Below are 11,886 nucleotides of genomic sequence, written 5' to 3' on the forward strand. Positions count from 1 at the left end.
AGGCGGAGCTGGCAACGGACTAAAAAATAAATGGTACAAGCCCACCCAGGAGCAGTCAAATTTTCTAGGGTACAGGTGTTGCTGTATGATTAAGAAGCTTATCCTTGCATGTAGATTTGGTAGACGGGAAACTAAAAGAAGCCCATCATGTGTGTGTGCAAGCTTACTCTTGTCTTGATATCATGTGGTGATTGTAAGCAAGCATCACCATTATACAAATGTACCTGTGTCTCGATACACAAGGATATGTTGAGTAAGAAATAGTTGTGGAACGGGATTATGTTGAGAAATTCTAGACCAAATTTAGGAAATTAATGTGCTGGAGCGGGGAATTGGTCATTCTAACTAAGGGCCAATAATTGGAAAATTGCGAAAGTAAAGAATGTGGTCTTTTGGAATTAAAAACTACAAAAGCAAAAGATAGGTGAAGGCTCAGACAAAGAAAGGCATTAGGGTGTAAGAAGAATAATGCCAAATACATCTGTAGGATGTTGCCCTTTTGTTTTAATTAATTTTGAAAGTAACAAAGAATCTAGTAAGATAACTTTCTCATTAATTAAACTGGTATTTGGAACATAAATTAAAATGAAATTTTGATGGACGGTCTTTTAATCAAGATCATTTATGAAAGAGCAAATTTGCATCAGAACCAAGGTTCTATGTGCATTAGTATTGAAAGGGTTAATAGATAGACGTGGTGGGTTATATTGTATTAATTCAGGTGGTGAGCTGGCAGAAACGTTAGCACGCCGGGCGAAATGCTTAGCGGTATTTCGTCTGTTGTTAGGTTCTGAGTTCAAATTCCGCCGAGGTCGACTTTGCCTTTCATCCTTTCGGGGTCAATAAATAAAGTACCAGTTACGCACTGGGGTTGATGTAATCGACTTAATCCCTTTGTCTGTCCTTGTTTGTCCCTTCTATGTTTAGCCCCTTGTGGGCAGTATAGAAATATATATTGTATTAATTCAGCTGTTTGTAACAAAGTGGTTGGGTTATTCTTGGTTTTGAATAGGACAGAACTAGTATGTGTCCTTAGTTGTGTTATTATAGCAGTGGCTTATATAACGGTACCAACAGAATAACCAAAGGCTTGTGTTGGATTTTATAAGGGATTTTTATGAACGTTGATAATATCAGTTCTTGAATTTGCATACTCTCTTTTACTCTTTTAATTGTTTCAGTCATTTGACTGCGGCCATGCTGGAGCACCGCCTTTTAGTCAAGCAAATCGACCCCGGGACTTATTCTTTGTAAGCCCAGTACTTATTCTATCGGTCTCTTTTGCCGACCCGCTAAGTGACGGGGACATAAACACACCAGCATCGGTTGTCAAGCAATGCTAGGGGCAGAAACACAGACACACAAACACACACACGCATATATATATATATATACGACAGGCTTCTTTCAGTTTCCGTCTACCAAATCCACTCACAAGGCATTGGTCGGCCCGGGGCTATAGCAGAAGACACTTGCCCAAGATGCCATGTGGTTGGTTAGCAAGCTACTTACCACACAGCCACTCCTGCGCATAGCTATAGGTTTTATAGTACTTACTACTACATGGGCAATCAATGTTTTTCTTGATCCTGGACTGTCTTTTCTGCTTCTCTCCAGTTGGACCACTGCTGTTTCAGCCCTGTCTCAGTACTCTACTCCCAGCTGTTTTTATAGGGCATCCTCTCCCGAGTCTTGTTGGGGTTTTTGAATTGTCATTGATGCTTCTGTAACCATTTTTTCTAGGTAGGTCTGTCAACCCTTCACAACTCTATTTTTACCTATTTCTTTACTACCCACAAGGGGCTAAACACAGAGAGGACAAACAAGGACAGATAAACGAATTAAGTATATTATATCGACCCCAGTGCGTAACTGGTATATTGATTTATCGACCCCGAAAGGATGAAAGGCAAAGTCGACCTCGGCGGAATTTGCACTCAGAACATATAGACAGAAGAAATACCTATTTCTTTACTACACACAAGGGGCTAAACACAGAGGGGACAAACAAGGACAGACATAGGTATTAAGTCGATTACATCAACCCCAGTGCGTAACTGGTACTTAATTTACCGAAAGGATGAAAGGCAAAGTCGACCTTGGCGGAATTTGAACTCAGAACGTAACGGCAGACGAAATACGGCTACACATTTCGCCCGGCGTGCTAACAATTCTGCCAGCTCGCCGCCTTTCACAACTCTATTTTCACCTCTGGGAAGAAGCAGTCCATATTAGTTTGAGTTTGACCTCTATTCTTGGACCTGTCCAGAACATGTGGCCCCACCAAGACTTTGTGTTCCGCTGGTATAGCTCTCAGGTTATTGAGACACACAAACCACCATAATACTACAAAGACTGGATCTTGAGATTTTATAGCAATCTAACTGCCCGTCTCTTTCTAATTGTCTTGGTTTGTTTGTCCCCCTGATATGCACATCAAATCAATTAACCTCTATGGTACTTCTGCTATACTCTTTACTCTTTCTCTTTTTCTTGTTTCAGTCATTTGACTGCGGCCATGCTGGAGCACTGCCTTTAATCGAGCAACTCGACCCCAGGACTTATTCTTTGTAAGCCCAGTACTTATTCTATCGGTCTCTTTTGCCGAACCGCTAAGTAACAGGGACATAAACACACCAGCATCGGCTGTCAAGCAATGCTAGGGGGGACAAACACATACACACACACACACACACACATATACATATATACGACAGGCTTCTTTCAGTTTCCGTCTACCAAATCCACTCACAAGTCATTGGTCGACCCGAGGCTATAGCAGAAGACACTTGCCCAAGATGCCACGCAGTGGGACTGAACCCGGAACCATGTGGTTGGTAAGCAAGCTACTTACCACACAGCCACTCCTGCGCTATATCTTCATTTTCCTTTAAAAACCCTGACAGGTTGTTTTAGTTTGCTGAGTATTGAACAGAAATGTATATTATTAAGGTTTAATTAATTACTCATGTATAAATTGTATGAAGTTTTATAAGTGGTTGGCGTTAGGAAGGGCATCCAGCCGTAGAAACACTGCCAGATTTGACTGGGCCTGATGAAGCCTTCTGGCTTCACAGACCCCAGTAGAACTGTCCAACCCATGCTAGCATGGAAAACGGACGCTAAATGATGATGATGATGATGATGATTAAATGACAAAACTTGAACATGTATTTGATTTAATTAATCCCTTAAAATGCAGTTTGGCACAAGTAACTATTAAATTCAACCTTATCACCTTCAAATTTTCCAAGTGTACTCGGTGGTATCAATCTAATTTCTAGTTTTGAAAGGTTTCGGGGATTAGCATTGAGTTGGCTTAATGTTTGCTGTTCTTAGCCCTTAAGAAAAACATTACTTTTATATATATATATATATATATATATATATACTCTTTTACTCGTTTCAGTCATTTGACTGCGGCCATGCTGGAGCACCGCCTTTAATCGAGCAACTCGACACCGGGACTTATTCTTTTGTAAGCCCAGTACTTATTCTATCAGTCTTTTTTGCCGAACCGCGAAGTGACGGGGACATAAACACACCAGCATTGGTTGTCAAGCAATGCTAGGGAGACAAACACAGACACACAAACATACACACACACACACATATATATATATATATACGACGAGCTTCTTTCAGTTTCCGTCTACCAAATCCACTCACAAGGCTTTGGTCGGCCCGAGGCTATAGTAGAAGACACTTGCCCAAGGTGCCACGCAGTGGGACTGAACCCGGAACCATGTGGTTGGTAAACAAGCTACTTACCACACAGCCACTCCTGCGCCTATATATATATAAATTAATAAATAAATAAACCATATGCATATATACATACATATATGTACGTACCTGCCTCTACATGTATATATACATGCATATATGAGTACAGGACACTAAAAAAACGTCGAACACAATGAGAAACGAAAACGTAAACACAAAACCAAGGAAATGGACATTGTTCTTAAACAACGAAAAAATAGAGTACAGGTCATACAAAACAAGGAAAATTCCCCTTCTTCAGTCGCCTTAATTTCATCTACTCCACGTTTCGAAGTTCAAGGCGATACATGACTTTAATGAAACAATCCTTCCCGCGAAAATCAAATTAAATAAAATTTGAGGTTTTTTTGCGGTGGGTGGGGTAAAAATGGTAACAAAACCAGGACAGTAACGACAGTACAAAATATAAACAGTAAAAGACAGGACAAGGAGAATAACAGTAACACAAACAAGAAGGGCTGTTAAGCCGAATGAGATAAAAAAATTTTGAGAACGGCGAGGGAGCAACAGATGTGCCGTCTCTACTTGAAGGTAGCCAGGAGAAGAAAGACAGTAGCAGAGTTCTCGTCGCGGGTCAACGACGGGAGGGAGGAGGAGGAGTAATATATATATACCAGGGATGTGCCGCCTAGGTAGGCAAGGTAGGCTGTGCCTACATTGATTAAAATAGATCAATAGCACATTTTCCTTTTATGGCAAAATATGCGCCTAATTCAATAAAATTATGAAGGTTACTCTGATTACTATGCATAAATTGCAGAATGTTTTATATTTTTGTAGATTAGGTAGGCATAATTCGCCCCTGCTTTTCAATCTCGGTATTTAAACTACGCATAGTACTGCTGTGGTACAACACCGTTTTCTTTACGTGTTATAAAGGCAGAAGTAGATCTGCCTTTGACTCAGTTGTACACCTGTGTTTCGCTTATTTTGTGTGTTTTACTACAGAAAGGTCACCAACTGCCTACCCTGAGTAATTACTGACAGCATGTGCCTGATATATAAGTATGTTGAAGCAAACAGAACTCTGAGTACATACTCTTTTACTTGTTTCAGTCATTTGACTGCGGCCATGCTGGAGCAACTCGATCCCGGGACTTATTCTTTTGTAAACCCAGTACTTATTCTATCGGTCTCTTTTGCTGAACCGCCAAGTAACGGGGACATAAACACACCAGCATCTTTCTGTCTGTCTATCTATCTATCTTTCTGTCTATCTATCTGTCTGTCTATCTATCTATCTTTCTGTCTATCTATTTATCTTTCTGTTTATCTATCTTCTGTCTATCTATCTATCTTTCTGTCTATCTATTTATCTTTCTGTCTATCTATCTATCTATCTTTCTGTCTATCTATTTATCTTTCTGTCTATCTATCTATCTTTCTGTCTATCTATCTTTCTGTCTATCTATCTATCTTTTTGTCTATCTATCTTTCTGTCTGTCTATCTTTCGGTCTATCTATCTATCTTTCTGTCTATCTATCGGTCTATCTATCTATCTTTCTGTCTATCTATCGGTCTATCTATCTTTCTGTCTATCTATCTTTCTGTTTATCTATCTATCTTTCTGTCTATCGGTCTATCTATCTATCTATCTTTCTATCTATCTATCTACCTACCTACATACATACACACACACACACAACTCATAGTTTCCGTCTATCAAATTCACTATCAAAGCATCAGACGGGCCCAGGACTATTGGCAGAAATAATTGCCATGGTGTCGCGAGAACAAATTGAAACCAAAACCACATGGCTACAAAGTGAGCTTCTTCATCACATAACCATACTTATTATTCAGGCACAAGGCCAGTAATTTCGACTCTGGAGAGATGAAAGGCAAAGCTGACATCGGCAGGGTTCGAACTTAGAACGTAAAGATCTCGAAGAAATACCGGAAGTCGTAACTATCGACGTGTGTGTGTAGGTACGTACGTACGTATGTATGTACGTACGTACGTACGCTTGTATGCATGTATATAAGTATACACTCATATATACACCCGTGACTCATTTTTTCTTTCCTTCTTTCACTCCCACCAGTCTGGGAAGCTCTGTAGAAAGGTCACAGGGACAGCCCTTCCTCTTCCGACTGATTAGAAAAACGAGGTAAAAGAATAAATAGCAAGAAAACACACAATGCCAAAGAAGTATATTTATATTTACATCCTTCTTCTACATTCAACCTACTCAAAAAAACATCTCAACTGATTTCAAGTTTTAAATAAAATTAATTCTACCATCTACGGTGGCTGGTCGGGTGTACAATCAGTGCAGACTCGATCCCCTGTGAGAGCTAAATATTTATTGTATAAAAGAATGGGGTATAGGAGAAAGTGGTACTACTAGCGAACAGTGGTCCCGGTGCGCGCAGTCGCGCATCCGCGCTAGCTAGTCGTAAGTAGTCGATCCTACAACGACTACCTGGCAAAGTAAATAAAACACAAAATAAATAATTTTTGTTTAACAAAGTAAATAAAACACAAGGTAAATAACTTATTAAACAAAGCGCAGGAGTGGTAAGTAGGTTGTTTAACAACCACATGGTTCCGGGTTCAATCCCACTGCGTGGCACCTTGGGCAAGTGTCTTCTACTATAGCCTCGGGCCGACCAAAGCCTTGTGAGTGGATTTGGTAGACGGAAACTGAAAGAAGCCCGTCGTATATATGTATATATATATGTGTTTGTCCTCCTAGCATTGCTTGACAACCGATGCTGGTGCGTTTATGTCCCCGTTACTTAGCGGTTCGGCAAAATAAGACCGATAGAATAAGTACTGGGCTTACAAAAAAAAAGAATAAGTCCCGGGGTCGAGTTGCTCGATTAAAGGCGGTGCTCCAGCATGACCGCAGTCAAATGACTGAAACAAGTAAAAGAGTAACACAAAGTAAGGATCGACTAGTCATGGCTAGCTTTACGCGAGTGCGCGCACCGGGGCCACTGTTCTCAAATAGTACCGAGAAAGTTAAATTACACAGCCAAAAGAATATGTTAGACTACCAAAAAAAAAAAAAAAAGAACTATAGCAGTGTGCTGTATCTAACTGTACTGGATTTATTTTAGCTTTACTAAAGGAAAAAATCTCTCGCCATAACAATTTTCCTGGCTTTCCCTATTAAACTTTATTGATCCTATTTTTTCGCGGCGACTAACGACATTGTCCTTTACCACCACCACCACCACCTTCGCCGCCGCCACGATGACGACGACGAATGCCATCGTCTGTCGCCGTCACTGCCGCCGCCGACACCTCCTTCGTGATGACTAAAAAACGACTCCTGACTTCATCATCATCGTCTGCCATAAATCAATCAATATACCCTTATGACAAACGCGAAAGAACAGAGTTGATGGTGTTTTTTTTTTTCTTGAGAAAATCTCTTTGAAGTAGCCAAGCCGTGTGTGTGGTGAACTGTTACGATGTGCATCACCTGAACGACGAATTCTTAGCTTTCTCTGCTGCCTGTTGATTCCTCTTCTTCTTCTTCCAATTCTTCTTCTTCTTCTTCTTCTTCTTCCAATTCTTCTTCTGCTTCTTCTTCTTCTCCTTCTTCCAATTCTTCTTCTTCCTCCAATTCTTCTTCCAATTCTTCTTCTTCTTCCTCCAATTTTTCTTCTTCCTCCAATTTTTCTTCTTCCTCCAATACTTCTTCTTCTTCTTCTTCTTCCAATTATTCTTCTTCTTCCTCCAATTCTTCTTCTTCTTCTTCTTCCTCCAATTCTTCTTCTTCCAATTCTTCTTCTTCTTCTTTTCCTTCTTCTTCTTCTCTTTTTCTTCTTCTTTCTTCTTCTTCTTCTTCTTCTTCTTTTCTTCTTCTTTCTTCTTTTCTTCTTCTTCTTCCAATTCTTCTTCTTCTTCCTTCTTCTTCTTCTTCTTCTTCCAATTCTTCTTCTTTTCTTCCAATTCTTCTTCTTCTCTTCTTCTTCTTCTCTTCTTCTTCTCTTCTTCTTCTTCTTCTTCCTTCTTCTTCTCTTTTCTTCCTTCCTTCTTCTTCTTCCAATTCTTTTCTTTCTATTCTTCTTCCAATTCTTCTTCTTCTTCTTTTCTTCTTCTTCTTCCAATTCTTCTTCTTCCTCCAATTCTTTTTCTTCCAATTATTCTTCTTCTTCCTCCAATTCTTCTTCTTCTTCTTCTTTTTCTTCTTCTTCTTCTTCCACTTCTTCTTCTTCTCCTCCTCCTCCTCCTCATTGAGTTCAGCTACGTTTCTCGTGCTTCTGAGGTTCATAATACAATGTAACATTCAAGGACAGAGGATGATATAAATTAAGCAACTATTCCCATCAGCAAAATTCCTGGCCTTGTGTCTAAGACAAATTATTATCAACATTCTCTCAAAATATTGGTTTCAAATTTTGGTACAAGGCCAGCAATTTCGGGGCAGTGGGATTGTTGGTTATATTGGACACCAGCGCTCAACTGGTACTTATTTTATCGACTCTGAAAGGATGAAAGACGAAGTCGACTTTGGTGGAATTTGAACTCTGAAAGTAAAAGCAGATGAAATGCTGATAAACATTTTGTCTGGCATGCTAAGAACTTTGCCAGCTAAATTCCTTTCGACCCTTCTCCAAAAATATTAAGGTGGTGAGTTGGCAGAATCATTAGCATGTTGGACAAAATCCTTGGCAGCATTTTGTTTGGCGCTTTACATTCTGAGTACAAATACAAGAAAGGTCAACTTTGCTTTTCATCCTTTTGGGGTCAATATAATAATTACCAGTTGAGCACTGAGGTCAATGAACTTGACTAGGCCCCTTCCACAAAATTTCAGGTCTTGTGCCTGTGCTAGAAAGAATTGTATTATGAACCTCAGGAGTGGCTGTGTGGTAAGTAGCTTGCTGGTGTGTTTATGTCCCCGTCACTTAGCGGTTTGGCAAAAGAGACCGATAGAATAAGTACTGGGGTCGAGTTGCTCGATTAAAGGCAGTGCTCCAGCATGGCCGCAGTCAAATGACTGAAACAAGTAAAAGAGAGAGATTATATTATTCCAGTGAAAAATTAATCAAGAACAGTTGATTCCAGCAATAATGTAAGTTTACAACTTTGCTTGCCTTGGGTGGCTTGTGCCTAAATCTATTAAACTGCAGCTGCAATATAGCAAAGCTCCTTGCTTTCCTGTATTTACATCCAAAATGATAAATAAATAAGAGGGAATGTTGGTTTTGTTAAAGTTATGAGGTAATTTAGAAGTTTCTCTAGACAGATATTGATGTAGAACAACCTGAAATTTATTCAATTGAACCATAATATTAGAATTAAAAAAAAAAAACCCCAGAAATATCAGTGGTGCGGGGGGAAAAAGAAGATGGTTACTGAAAAGATCAAAAGAATTCTGAGAGAATTAACATTCCTTCAAATCTCTCCATGTGTTTCTGACAGAATCTGCAAGTTGTATGAATAGGAATATGAAGAAAAATACATGTAAACCGATGGATTGAAAGCTTCTATTGAAAGCAATTTCCCAACAAATACTGCCTTTTGACATCAGTTTAATATAGTTTGCAATCGGTTAGCTACATGAAGCTCGTTTTTAACTGCAACCATTCAATAAATTAATGGAATGGAAAGATAGAAAATTTGGCTTGTTTCGCTTTAAGGATTTATTTAAACATTGGTAATAAATGGACCACAGAATTCTGTGGTAGTTAAAAATCTTAAAAGCCAGCCAAGGAAAAATACTTGCAGACTGCTCACATCAACTAATATGAGAATCAAATTGACGTGTTTGTAAACTGAATTTATCAATTCTCATCTAATGGAAAAATTAATTTAAGAATGTTGCTTCCAACAAATATCCTCTCTTTTCTTTTTCTTGCTCTCTTTCTTTCTTTCTTTCTTTGTCGTTATATTTTTTCTTTTCTTTTAATCGGAACCCGCTTTAAAGTTACAATTTTGGAAGCATAAATGTAAGTGAAATAGCACGGAGGCTAATTTTTCTACAACCAAAGACGGTTCCTTAATTTAGAATACAGAGAAGAATGGTTTACATCAATTGGAGATTGGACATAAAATGCTGTGCTTGAAATTTGGAAGAAGAAGGATTGTTGCTAAAATTAATTTATATTACGTTAATTACTAAATAAGACAATTCTGAACAGCTTGAGATATTGCCACGAATAGAATATATATATATAAACATACATGCATATATATGTATGCATACATACATATATATCATCATCATCATCATCATCATTTAGCGTCCGTCTTCCATGCTAGCATGGGTTGGACGGTTCAACTGGGGTCTGTGAAGCCGGAAGGCTTCATCAGGCCCAGTCAGATCTGGCAGTGTTTCTACGGCTGGATGCCCTTCCTAACGCCAAATATATATATACATACACATACATATATATATATGTCGCCTTACTGGGACTTGTGCCAGTGGTACGTGGAAAACAACATTCGAGCGAGGTCGTTTTCCCAGTACTGCTGGACTGGCCTCTGTGCAGTTGGCACGTAAAGAGCACCCACTACACTCACGGAGTGGTTGGCATTAGGAAGGGCATCCAGCTGTAGAAACTCTGCCAGATCAGATTGGAGCCTGGTGCAGCCATCTGGTTCGCCAGCCCTCAGTCAAGACCATCCACCCCATGCCAGCATGAAAGCGGACGTTAAACAATGATGATGATGATGATGATATATACTGCTTTAATGTTTAGAGCGTGCTTCTTTTTTGTATATATGATTCACTGAATATATATATATATATATATGCATACATACATACATACATGCATATATATGTAGGGAATGAAGGTAGGAGTGGTCAATGGTAAACATGGGTGGTGGGGATGATGTTAAGAATGAGAGATGGGTGTCAATAGGAAACAGCCCAAGGATGAGGGAGTGATGAGTGATGACTGACAGTACAGAATGGGATGATGATGATGTATGTAGCTCTGCTCTCATTTACTTTTAGCAATGAAAGAATAATGCGATGGGGAGAAGAGTGATGGAGGAACGAGGGATAAGGAGATGAGCAGTGGGTAGAGTAGTGGTCAAAAGCTTAAAAAGGACATGTGTATGTATGTATGTATGTATGTGTGTGTATGTATGTGTGTGTGTATGTAGGTATGTATGCATGTATATATGTATGCATGTATGTGTTTATGTATGTATGTATGTGTGTATATGTGTGTATGTATGTGTGTATGTAAGTGTGTGTGTATGTATGTATGTATGTGTGAATGTAAGTGTGTGTGTATGTATGTATGTGTGTATGTATGTATGTATGTATGGGTGGATGTATGTATGTATGCATGTATGTATGTATGTATGTATGTATGTATGGGTGGATGTATGTATGCGTGCGTGCGTGTGTATGTATGTATGCATGCATGTATGTATGAATGTATGTGTGCATGTATGTATGGGTGGATGTATGTATGGGTGGATGTGTGTATTAACATCTCTATAATCTGTTGTATACTGTGGCTGGCTGTTGCTGAAAAAGGCAAAAAAAAAACTAACAAAAAATACCATGAGAGAATGAAAGCACATGTTAGCAGGGGTGGTAAATTCTCTGAACACCTGCTGCAAGAGGTGCCCATCATGACCACATTTTTGCAAAAGAGTGTTGGTCCACAGCAGAACTGAAATGCTACATCTATTTTCTCTTTTTCTCTTTTACTCTTTTACTTGTTTTCAGTCATTTGACTGCGGCCATGCTGGTGCACTGCCTTTAATCGAGCAACTCGACCCCGGGACTTATTCTTTGTAAGCCCAGTACTTATTCTATCGGTCTCTTTTTGCCGAACCGCTAAGTGGCAGGGACGTAAAGACACCAGCATCGGTTGTCAAGCAATGCTAAGGGGACAAACACAGACACACATACGTATATCCGACAGGCTTCTTTCAGTTTCCGTCTACCAAATCCACTCACAAGGCATCGGTCGGCCCGAGGCTATAGCAGAAGACACTTGCCCAAGATGCCACGCAGTGGGACTGAACCCGGAACCATGTGGTTGGTTAGCAAGCTACTTACCACACAGCCAATCCTATACTATTTATATTTCAGAGAACAATCCAGTAATGGCATTGATTGAAATGGTGTTACAACCATTATGTATATATGTAAGAATGTATGAATTTCAAA

At 39.4% G+C, this 11,886-nt stretch overlaps 1 long non-coding RNA gene across 1 annotated transcript; it reads right to left on the minus strand.

The window, feature by feature from the left end:
* Positions 1-1,707: 1,707 nt before the first annotated feature.
* Positions 1,708-2,332, minus strand: LOC118767090. Its single transcript, XR_005002985.1, has 2 exons — positions 2,210-2,332; positions 1,708-1,778 (listed from the first exon to the last, which is right to left on the minus strand). It is a non-coding gene; the product is annotated as an uncharacterized LOC118767090 (long non-coding RNA).
* Between the last annotated feature and the right edge of the window lie 9,554 nt (positions 2,333-11,886).

The sequence above is a fragment of the Octopus sinensis genome, linkage group LG19, assembly GCF_006345805.1.
Source record: "Octopus sinensis linkage group LG19, ASM634580v1, whole genome shotgun sequence".
NCBI classification, from domain to species: Eukaryota; Metazoa; Mollusca; class Cephalopoda; order Octopoda; family Octopodidae; genus Octopus; species Octopus sinensis.